This window comes from Mytilus edulis, chromosome 7, assembly GCF_963676685.1.
Source record: "Mytilus edulis chromosome 7, xbMytEdul2.2, whole genome shotgun sequence".
Classification (NCBI taxonomy): domain Eukaryota; kingdom Metazoa; phylum Mollusca; class Bivalvia; order Mytilida; family Mytilidae; genus Mytilus; species Mytilus edulis.
Genome location: NC_092350.1, coordinates 78,795,918 through 78,809,779, shown reverse-complemented (window position 1 = coordinate 78,809,779; position 13,862 = coordinate 78,795,918).

Below are 13,862 nucleotides of genomic sequence, written 5' to 3'. Positions count from 1 at the left end.
GTGATAGGTATCAGAATAAGATGTGGTATGACTGCCAATGATGGAACATGTCAAAGGTATCGAATAAGATGTGGTATGACTGCCAATGAGACCGATGAAACATGTCAAAGGTATCAGAATAAGATGTGGTATGACTGCCAATGATGGAACATATCAAAGGTATCAGAATACGATGTGGTATGACTGCCAATGATGGAACATATCAAAGGTATCAAAATAAGATGTGGTATGACTGCCAATGATGGGACAAATCAAATGTATCAGAATAAAATGTGGTATGACTGCCAATGATTGAACATATCAAAGGTATCAGAATAAGATGTGGTATGACTGCCAATGATAGAACGTGTCAAAGATATGAGAATAAGATGTGGTATGACTGCCAATGAGACCGATGGAACATGTCAAAGGTATAAAAATAAGATGTGGTATGACTGCCAATGAGACCGATGGAACATGTCAAAGGTATCAGAATAAGATGTGATATGACACCGATGAGACCTATGGAACATGTCAAAGGTATCAGAATAAGATGTGGTATGACTGCAAATGATGGAACGTGTGATAGGTATCAGAACAGATGTGGTATGACTGCCAATGATGGAACATGTTAAAGGTATCAGAATAAGATGTGGTATGACTGCCAATGAGACCGATGGAACATATCAAAGGTATCAAAATAAGATGTGGTATGACTGCCAATGATGGGACAAATCAAATGTATCAGAATAAAATGTGGTATGACTGCCAATGATTGAACATGTCAAAGGTATCAGAATAAGATGTGGTATTACTCACTGCCACTGATGGAACATATCAAAGGTATCAGAATAAGATGTGGTATGACTTCCAATGATAGAACGTGTCAAAGATATGAGAATAAGATGTGGTATGACTGCCAATGAGACCGATGAAACATGTCAAAGGTATCAAAATAAGATGTGGTATGACTGCCAATGAGACCGATGGAACATGTCAAAGGTATCAGAATAAGATGTGATATTACACCGATGGAACATGTCAAAGGTATCAGAATAAGATGTGATATGACACCGATGAGACCGATGGAACATGTCAAAGGTATCAGAATAAGATGTGGTATGACTGCCAATGATGGAACATATCAAAGGTATCAGAATACGATGTGGTATGACTGCCAATGATGGAACGTGTGATAGGTATCAGAATAAGATGTGGTATGACTGCCAATGATGGAACATGTCAAAGGTATCGAATAAGATGTGGTATGACTGTCAATGAGACCGATGAAACATGTCAAAGGTATCAGAATAAGATGTGGTATGACTGCCAATGATGGAACATATCAAAGGTATCAGAATACGATGTGGTATGACTGCCAATGATGGAACATATCAAAGGTATCAAAATAAGATGTGGTATGACTGCCAATGATGGGACAAATCAAATGTATCAGAATAAAATGTGGTATGACTGCCAATGATTGAACATATCAAAGGTATCAGAATAAGATGTGGTATGACTGCCAATGATAGAACGTGTCAAAGATATGAGAATAAGATGTGGTATGACTGCCAATGAGACCGATGGAACATGTCAAAGGTATAAAAATAAGATGTGGTATGACTGCAAATGAGACCGATGGAACATGTCAAAGGTATCAGAATAAGATGTGATATGACACCGATGAGACCGATGGAACATGTCAAAGGTATCAGAATAAGATGTTACATGACTGCCAATCATGGAACATGTCAAAGGTATCAGAATAAGATGTTACATGACTGCCAATGATGGAACATGTCAAAGGTATCAGAATAAGATGTGGTATGACTGCAAATAATGGGACATATCAATGGTATCAGAATAAGATGTGGTATGACTGCCGATGATGTAACATGTCAAAGGTATCAGAATAAGATGTAGTATGACTGCCAATAACACCGATGGAACATGTCAAGGGTATCAGAATAAGATGTGGTATGACTGTCAATGATGGAACATATCAAAGGTATCATAATAAGATGTGGTATGACTGCCAATGAGACCGATAGAACATGTCAAGGGTATCATAATAAGATGTTACATGACTGCCAATAACACCGATGGAACATGTCAAAGGTATCAGAATAAGATGTGGTATGACTGTCAATGATGGAACTTATCAAAGGTATCAGAATACGATGTGGAATGACTGCCAATGATGGAACATGTCAAAGGTATCAGAATAAGATGTGGTATGACTGTCAATGATGGAACATATCAAAGGTATCAGAATAAGATGTGGTATGACTGCCAATGATGGAACATATCAAAGGTATCAGAATAAGATGTGTTATGACTGCCAATGATGGAACATGTCAAAGGTATCAGAATAAGATGTGGTATTACTCACTGCCACTGATGGAACATGTCAAAGGTATCAGAATAAGATGTGGTATGACTGCCAATGATAGAACGTGTCAAAGATATGAGAATAAGATGTGGTATGACTGCCAATGAGACCGATGAAACATGTCAAAGGTATCAAAATAAGATGTGGTATGACTGCCAATGAGACCGATGGAACATGTCAAAGGTATCAGAATAAGATGTGATATGACACCGATGAGACCGATGGAACATGTCAAAGGTATCAGAATAAGATGTGGTATGACTGTCAATGATGGAACATATCAAAGGTATCAGAAAAAGATGTTACATGACTGCCAATGATGGAACATATCAAAGGTATCAGAATAAGATGTGGTATGACTGTCAATGATGGAACATGTCAAAGGTATCAGAATAAGATGTAGTATGACTGCCAATAACACCGATGGAATATGTCAAGGGTATCAGAATAAGATGTGGTATGACTGTCAATGATGGAACATATCAAAGGTATCAGAATAAGATGTGGTATGACTGCCAATGAGACCGATGGAACATGTCAAGGGTATCAGAATAAGATGTTACATGACTGCCAATGATGGAACATATCAAAGGTATCAGAATGAGATGTGGTATGACTGTCAATGATGGAACATATCAAAGGTATCAGAATACGATGTGGAATGACTGCCAATGATGGAACATGTCAAAGGTATCAGAATGAGATGTGGTATGACTGTCAACGATGGAACATATCAAAGGTATCAGAATAAGATGTGGTATGACTGCCAATGATGGAACATGTCAAAGGTATCAGAATAAGATGTGGTATTACTCACTGCCACTGATAGAACATATCAAAGATATGAGAATAAGATGTGGTATGACTGCCAATGATAGAACGTGTTAAAGGTATCAGAATAAGATGTGGTATGACTGCCAATGAGACCGATGGAACATGTCAAAGGTATCAGAATAAGATGTGATATGACACAGATGAGACCGATGGAACATGTCAAAGGTATCAGAATAAGATGTGATATGACACCGATGAGACCGATGGAACATGTCAAAGGTATCAGAATAAGATGTTACATGTCTGCCAATGATGGAACATGTCAAAGGTATCAGAATAATATGTTACATGACTGCCAATGATGGAACATGTCAAAGGTATCAGAATAAGATGTGATATGACTGCAAATAATGTGACATATCAATGGTATCAGAATAAGATGTGGTATGACTGCCGATGATGGAACATGTCAAAGGTATCAGAATAAGATGTAGTATGACTGCCAATAACACCGATGGAACATGTCAAGGGTATCAGAATAAGATGTGGTATGACTGTCAATGATGGAACATATCAAAGGTATCAGAATAAGATGTGGTATGACTGCCAATGAGACCGATGGAACATGTCAAGGGTATCAGAATAAGATGTTACATGACTGCCAATGATGGAACATATCAAATGTATCAGAATAAGATGTGGTATGACTGTCAATGATGGAACATGTCAAAGGTATCAGAATACGATGTGGAATGACTGCCAATGATGGAACATGTCAAAGGTATCAGAATAAGATGTGGTATGACTGCCAATGATGGAACATATCAAAGGTATCAGAATACGATGTGGTATGACTGCCAATGATGGAACGTGTGATAGGTATCAGAATAAGATGTGGTATGACTGCCAATGATGGAACATGTCAAAGGTATCGAATAAGATGTGGTATGACTGCCAATGAGACCGATGAAACATGTCAAAGGTATCAGAATAAGATGTGGTATGACTGCCAATGATGGAACATATCAAAGGTATCAGAATACGATGTGGTATGACTGCCAATGATGGAACATATCAAAGGTATCAAAATAAGATGTGGTATGACTGCCAATGATGGGACAAATCAAATGTATCAGAATAAAATGTGGTATGACTGCCAATGATTGAACATATCAAAGGTATCAGAATAAGATGTGGTATGACTGCCAATGATAGAACGTGTCAAAGATATGAGAATAAGATGTGGTATGACTGCCAATGAGACCGATGGAACATGTCAAAGGTATAAAAATAAGATGTGGTATGACTGCCAATGAGACCGATGGAACATGTCAAAGGTATCAGAATAAGATGTGATATGACACCGATGAGACCTATGGAACATGTCAAAGGTATCAGAATAAGATGTGGTATGACTGCAAATGATGGAACGTGTGATAGGTATCAGAACAGATGTGGTATGACTGCCAATGATGGAACATGTTAAAGGTATCAGAATAAGATGTGGTATGACTGCCAATGAGACCGATGGAACATATCAAAGGTATCAAAATAAGATGTGGTATGACTGCCAATGATGGGACAAATCAAATGTATCAGAATAAAATGTGGTATGACTGCCAATGATTGAACATGTCAAAGGTATCAGAATAAGATGTGGTATTACTCACTGCCACTGATGGAACATATCAAAGGTATCAGAATAAGATGTGGTATGACTTCCAATGATAGAACGTGTCAAAGATATGAGAATAAGATGTGGTATGACTGCCAATGAGACCGATGAAACATGTCAAAGGTATCAAAATAAGATGTGGTATGACTGCCAATGAGACCGATGGAACATGTCAAAGGTATCAGAATAAGATGTGATATTACACCGATGGAACATGTCAAAGGTATCAGAATAAGATGTGATATGACACCGATGAGACCGATGGAACATGTCAAAGGTATCAGAATAAGATGTGGTATGACTGCCAATGATGGAACATATCAAAGGTATCAGAATACGATGTGGTATGACTGCCAATGATGGAACGTGTGATAGGTATCAGAATAAGATGTGGTATGACTGCCAATGATGGAACATGTCAAAGGTATCGAATAAGATGTGGTATGACTGTCAATGAGACCGATGAAACATGTCAAAGGTATCAGAATAAGATGTGGTATGACTGCCAATGATGGAACATATCAAAGGTATCAGAATACGATGTGGTATGACTGCCAATGATGGAACATATCAAAGGTATCAAAATAAGATGTGGTATGACTGCCAATGATGGGACAAATCAAATGTATCAGAATAAAATGTGGTATGACTGCCAATGATTGAACATATCAAAGGTATCAGAATAAGATGTGGTATGACTGCCAATGATAGAACGTGTCAAAGATATGAGAATAAGATGTGGTATGACTGCCAATGAGACCGATGGAACATGTCAAAGGTATAAAAATAAGATGTGGTATGACTGCCAATGAGACCGATGGAACATGTCAAAGGTATCAGAATAAGATGTGATATGACACCGATGAGACCGATGGAACATGTCAAAGGTATCAGAATAAGATGTTACATGACTGCCAATCATGGAACATGTCAAAGGTATCAGAATAAGATGTTACATGACTGCCAATGATGGAACATGTCAAAGGTATCAGAATAAGATGTGGTATGACTGCAAATAATGGGACATATCAATGGTATCAGAATAAGATGTGGTATGACTGCCGATGATGTAACATGTCAAAGGTATCAGAATAAGATGTAGTATGACTGCCAATAACACCGATGGAACATGTCAAGGGTATCAGAATAAGATGTGGTATGACTGTCAATGATGGAACATATCAAAGGTATCATAATAAGATGTGGTATGACTGCCAATGAGACCGATAGAACATGTCAAGGGTATCATAATAAGATGTTACATGACTGCCAATAACACCGATGGAACATGTCAAAGGTATCAGAATAAGATGTGGTATGACTGTCAATGATGGAACTTATCAAAGGTATCAGAATACGATGTGGAATGACTGCCAATGATGGAACATGTCAAAGGTATCAGAATAAGATGTGGTATGACTGTCAATGATGGAACATATCAAAGGTATCAGAATAAGATGTGGTATGACTGCCAATGATGGAACATATCAAAGGTATCAGAATAAGATGTGTTATGACTGCCAATGATGGAACATGTCAAAGGTATCAGAATAAGATGTGGTATTACTCACTGCCACTGATGGAACATGTCAAAGGTATCAGAATAAGATGTGGTATGACTGCCAATGATAGAACGTGTCAAAGATATGAGAATAAGATGTGGTATGACTGCCAATGAGACCGATGAAACATGTCAAAGGTATCAAAATAAGATGTGGTATGACTGCCAATGAGACCGATGGAACATGTCAAAGGTATCAGAATAAGATGTGATATGACACCGATGAGACCGATGGAACATGTCAAAGGTATCAGAATAAGATGTGGTATGACTGTCAATGATGGAACATATCAAAGGTATCAGAAAAAGATGTTACATGACTGCCAATGATGGAACATATCAAAGGTATCAGAATAAGATGTGGTATGACTGTCAATGATGGAACATGTCAAAGGTATCAGAATAAGATGTGGTATGACTGCAAATAATGGGACATATCAATGGTATCAGAATAAGATGTGGTATGACTGCCGATGATGGAACATGTCAAAGGTATCAGAATAAGATGTAGTATGACTGCCAATAACACCGATGGAATATGTCAAGGGTATCAGAATAAGATGTGGTATGACTGTCAATGATGGAACATATCAAAGGTATCAGAATAAGATGTGGTATGACTGCCAATGAGACCGATGGAACATGTCAAGGGTATCAGAATAAGATGTTACATGACTGCCAATGATGGAACATATCAAAGGTATCAGAATGAGATGTGGTATGACTGTCAATGATGGAACATATCAAAGGTATCAGAATACGATGTGGAATGACTGCCAATGATGGAACATGTCAAAGGTATCAGAATGAGATGTGGTATGACTGTCAACGATGGAACATATCAAAGGTATCAGAATAAGATGTGGTATGACTGCCAATGATGGAACATGTCAAAGGTATCAGAATAAGATGTGGTATTACTCACTGCCACTGATAGAACATATCAAAGATATGAGAATAAGATGTGGTATGACTGCCAATGATAGAACGTGTTAAAGGTATCAGAATAAGATGTGGTATGACTGCCAATGAGACCGATGGAACATGTCAAAGGTATCAGAATAAGATGTGATATGACACAGATGAGACCGATGGAACATGTCAAAGGTATCAGAATAAGATGTGATATGACACCGATGAGACCGATGGAACATGTCAAAGGTATCAGAATAAGATGTTACATGTCTGCCAATGATGGAACATGTCAAAGGTATCAGAATAATATGTTACATGACTGCCAATGATGGAACATGTCAAAGGTATCAGAATAAGATGTGATATGACTGCAAATAATGTGACATATCAATGGTATCAGAATAAGATGTGGTATGACTGCCGATGATGGAACATGTCAAAGGTATCAGAATAAGATGTAGTATGACTGCCAATAACACCGATGGAACATGTCAAGGGTATCAGAATAAGATGTGGTATGACTGTCAATGATGGAACATATCAAAGGTATCAGAATAAGATGTGGTATGACTGCCAATGAGACCGATGGAACATGTCAAGGGTATCAGAATAAGATGTTACATGACTGCCAATGATGGAACATATCAAATGTATCAGAATAAGATGTGGTATGACTGTCAATGATGGAACATGTCAAAGGTATCAGAATACGATGTGGAATGACTGCCAATGATGGAACATGTCAAAGGTATCAGAATAAGATGTGGTATGACTGCCAATGATGGAACGTGTCAAAGGTATCAGAATACGATGTGGAATGACTGCCAATGATGGAACATGTCAAAGGTATCAGAATAAGATGTGGTATGACTGCCAATGATGGAACATATCAAAGGTATCAGAATACGATGTGGTATGACTGCCAATGATGGAACATGTCAAGGGTATCAGAATAAGATGTTACATGACTGTCAATGATGGAACATGTCAAGGATATCAGAATAAGATGTGGTATGACTGCCAATGATGGAACATGTCAAAGGTATCAGAATAAGATGTGGTATTACTCACTGCCACTGATGGAACATATCAAAGGTATCAGAATAAGATGTGGTATTACTCACTGCCACTGATAGAACATATCAAAGATATGAGAATAAGATGTGGTATGACTGCCAATGATAGAACGTGTTAAAGGTATCAGAATAAGATGTGGTATGACTGCCAATGAGACCGATGGAACATGTTAAAGGTATCAGAATAAGATGTGATATGACTGCCAATGACACCGATGGAACATGTCAAAGGTATCAGAATACGATGTGGTATGACTGCCAATGATGGAACATATCAAAGATATCAGAATAAGATGTGGTATGACTGCCAATGATGGGACAAATCAAAAATATCAGAATAAAATGTGGTATGACTGCCAATGATGGAACATATCAAAATATCAGAATAAAATGTGGTATGACTGCCAATGATGGAACATATAAAAAATATAAGAATAAGATGTGGTATGACTGCCAATGATGGAACATATCAAAAATATCAGAATAAAATGTGGTATGACTGCCAATGATGGAACATATAAAAAATATCAGAATAAAATTTGGTATGACTGCCAATGATGGAACATATCAAAAATATCAGAATAAAATTTGGTATGACTGCCAATGAGACTGATAGGAACATATCAAAGGTATCAGAATAAGATGTGGACTGTCAATGAGGCAACTCTCCATCAGAGACAAAATAACATTGTTATTGATGTTGAGGACTGTAGGTCATTGCTTTCAACAACGAGCTTAACACATACCACCTTATGGCATAGAGAAAGCCCTGAAAGGCCCAAAATTTAAAACAAGTTAAATAGAAAAAATAACAAAGACTTCTTTTTTATCAGATAAAAAAAAAGTTCAATGGTGTGTAATGCAGTGTAAATCTGTGAATACCAATGCATCAAGTCTTACACAACACATGTAAATAAAGCTAAACCACTGCGACAGGATAATCTTCACTAGAGATATCAATGTACAAAGAAGATACATGAGGTATATTTTACTAAAGTTTCAGAAAAGCTTTAACTATCAGCAGTATAAACTATCAACTGAGAGTGTACAATGTTATTAAAAATCTGACATCTATAAGCAGTTACACGAACAAGCTTTTTGTCACGATGGTTTATTGACTTGTATTGGGCAAAATTAAACCAAACTCTGCCTGAATTATCTAATTTAAAAATAGGTAACAATTCTCATCAGATCAAGATCTATCTGCCCTGAAATTTTCAGACACACCAGACAATCTGTTGTTTGGGAACTGCCCCTGAATTTTGCAGTTTTGGATTTTTGTCTGAAATATGATTATAGAAATCATTTGTAAACAGCAATAAGGTTCAGCAAAGTAAGATCTACAAATAAGTCAAATGCTAAAAATTGACTCCTTTAGGAGTTATTGTCCTGTCTAGTAAATTTTTCAGTGACACTCAGCTCAAAATAGTTATAAAGCCAAACCAAAACAAAGTTGAAGAGCATTGAGGACCCAAAGTTCCCAAAATTTTGTGCACAATACAGCTAAGGTAATCTATGCCTGGGATAAGAAAATCCTCAGTATTTCGAAAAAAAATCATACTTTGGTAAACAGGAAATTTATAAAAATGACCATTTAATTGATATATATGTCAACACCGAAGTGCTGACTACTTGGCTGGTGATACCATCGGGGACGAAACGCCAACCAATAGTAGCATCGACCCAGATGTGTAAATGGTTATCAAAGGTATCAGGCTTATAACTTAATACGGCAGAACACATTTTAACAGAATCGTTCAGTAATCATGGACACATAGTATCTCCTCCAAACAGTATTGAACATTAATACTAAATATTGAATAAACGACACTGCTTATTTTTATTTTTGGTACAAGTCTGATATTACGAATGGCTGTCACAGTTGAACATAGTTTAAACATATAACCCTAAAAGAGAAAAAAAACCAAAAGAAAATTGTTTTTGTCAGAAAACATTGTAATTCTTCCAAACGCATACTAACCACACTCATCGGTACTCACACTTGTATAATAACACATAAAGAAAGAGAGTACTCTCTATATATGATATGCATGTATGTGTTTTTTTTAACTTGTACATTTTTATTAAACATATACATGATAATATTAACATAAGTCTTTTTAAACGTTTGTTTTTTCTTAACACATAGAAGTAACCACATAATATATTTGTTTAATGTACTAATTATTACTTGCAATGTTTTGACATTATTATTTTTTTATTGTGAATGTTAAAGTTTTGTAACGCTTTGTGTTTTCATTACTTTTGTGATTTTCTAAACTAAATCGAACTTGCAACAATTCAAAAGATTTAATGAGTAGAGCCGGATTCAATTAGGAGATAACTGTATTGTATTTTAAGCTCCGACGGCATCAATTGGTGATTTGATGGTCGCAAATTAAGTTTACTGGCGACGCGTTAGTAATGAAACTGACAGAAAACAACGTTAAAACATGTATTTAAAATCTGTCATATGCCGTCTGCGCTTGCGCGTATGTCCCATAGCATCAATTGTCAATTGATGCCATGTAAGAAAGTGACGTAATCCAATCAAAATGAACGTTACAAACGTTGTTGCATTAGAATATGTCTTCTTTGTACTGGACCAATGAACTTACATCAAAAATGATTTTTTTATAGAGCTAGCACATTGGAATAACTGTCACCACTGAGTAAGATGGAAATTTTGACAATTCTTATTTGTGTTTGCGTATGTGCGTGCTTGTAGTGAAAATGTATTCGAAACTCTGGGTGGGATTATTGCTGGTTTCCTAGTGATTATTGCACTTGATTCACATTTTATTTTGACTCTCTTTGTATTTAACCCTGTCACTCTTTGACTTTACTATAACCCATACTCTTTGTATTAAACCCTGTCACTCTTTGACTTTACTATAACCCACACTCTTTGTATTAAACCCTGTCACTCTTTGACTTTACTATAACCCATACTTTTTGTATTAAACCCTGTAACTCTTTGGCTTTACTATAACCTATACTCTTTGTATTAAACCCTGTCACTCTTTGGCTTTACTATAACCCGTACTCTTTGTATTAAACCCTGTCACTCTTTGACTTTACTATAACCCATACTCTTTGTATTTAACCCTGTCACTCTTTGACTTTACTATAACCCATACTCTTTGTATTAAACCCTGTCACTCTTTGACTTTACTATAATCCACACTCTTTGTATTAAACCCTGTCACTCTTTGACTTTACTATAATCCACACTCTTTGTATTAAACCCTGTCACTCTTTGACTTTACTATAACCCATACTCTTTGTATTAAACCCTGTCACTCTTTGACTTTACTATAATCCACACTCTTTGTATTAAACCCTGTCACTCTTTGACTTTACTATAACCCATACTCTTTGTATTAAACCCTGTCACTCTTTGACTTTACTATAACCCATACTCTTTGTATTAAACCCTGTCACTCTTTGACTTTACTATAACCCATACTCTTTGTATTAAACCCTGTCACTCTTTGACTTTACTATAACCCATACTCTTTGTATTTAACCCTGTCACTCTTTGACTTTACTATAACCCATACTCTTTGTATTAAACCCTGTCACTCTTTGACTTTACTATAACCCATACTCTTTGTATTAAACCCTGTCACTCTTTGACTTTACTATAACCCATACTCTTTGTATTTAACCCTGTCACTCTTTGACTTTACTATAACCCATACTCTTTGTATTAAACCCTGTCACTCTTTGACTTTACTATAACCCATACTCTTTGTATTAAACCCTGTCACTCTTTGACTTTACTATAACCCATACTCTTTGTATTAAACCCTGTCACTCTTTGACTTTACTATAACCCATACTCTTTGTATTAAACCCTGTCACTCTTTGACTTTACTATAACCCATACTCTTTGTATTAAACCCTGTCACTCTTTGACTTTACTATAACCCATACTCTTTGTATTAAACCCTGTCACTCTTTGACTTTACTATAACCCATACTCTTTGTATTAAACCCTGTCACTCTTTGACTTTACTATAACCCATACTCTTTGTATTAAACCCTGTCACTCTTTGACTTTACTATAACCCATACTCTTTGTATTTAACCCTGTCACTCTTTGACTTTACTATAACCCATACTCTTTGTATTAAACCCTGTCACTCTTTGACTTTACTATAACCCATACTCTTTGTATTAAACCCTGTCACTCTTTGACTTTACTATAACCCATACTCTTTGTATTAAACCCTGTCACTCTTTGGCTTTACTATAACCCATACTCTTTGTATTAAACCCTGTCACTCTTTGACTTTACTATAACCCATACTCTTTGTATTAAACCCTGTCACTCTTTGGCTTTACTATAACCCATACTCTTTGTATTAAACCCTGTCTCTCTTTGACTTTACTATAACCCATACTCTTTGTATTAAACCCTGTCACTCTTTGGCTTTACTATAACCCATACTCTTTGTATTAAACCCTGTCACTCTTTGACTTTACTATAACCCATACTCTTTGTATTAAACCCTGTCACTCTTTGACTTTACTATAACCCATACTCTTTGTATTAAACCCTGTCACTCTTTGACTTTACTATAACCCATACTCTTTGTATTAAACCCTGTCACTCTTTGACTTTACTATAACCCATACTCTTTGTATTTAACCCTGTCACTCTTTGACTTTACTATAACCCATACTCTTTGTATTAAACCCTGTCACTCTTTGACTTTACTATAACCCATACTCTTTGTATTAAACCCTGTCACTCTTTGACTTTACTATAACCCATACTCTTTGTATTAAACCCTGTCACTCTTTGGCTTTACTATAACCCATACTCTTTGTATTAAACCCTGTCACTCTTTGACTTTACTATAACCCATACTCTTTGTATTAAACCCTGTCACTCTTTGGCTTTACTATAACCCATACTCTTTGTATTAAACCCTGTCACTCTTTGGCTTTACTATAACCCATACTCTTTGTATTAAACCCTGTCACTCTTTGGCTTTACTATAACCCATACTCTTTGTATTTAACCCTGTCACTCTTTGACTTTACTATAACCCATACTCTTTGTATTAAACCCTGTCACTCTTTGACTTTACTATAACCCATACTCTTTGTATTAAACCCTGTCACTCTTTGACTTTACTATAACCCATACTCTTTGTATTAAACCCTGTCACTCTTTGACTTTACTATAACCCATACTCTTTGTATTAAACCCTGTCACTCTTTGGCTTTACTATAACCCATACTCTTTGTATTAAACCCTGTCACTCTTTGACTTTACTATAACCCATACTCTTTGTATTAAACCCTGTCACTCTTTGGCTTTACTATAACCCATACTCTTTGTATTAAACCCTGTCTCTCTTTGACTTTACTATAACCCATACTCTTTGTATTAAACCCTGTCACTCTTTGACTTTACTATAACCCATACTCTTTGTATTTAACCCTGTCACTCTTTGACTTTACTATAACTCA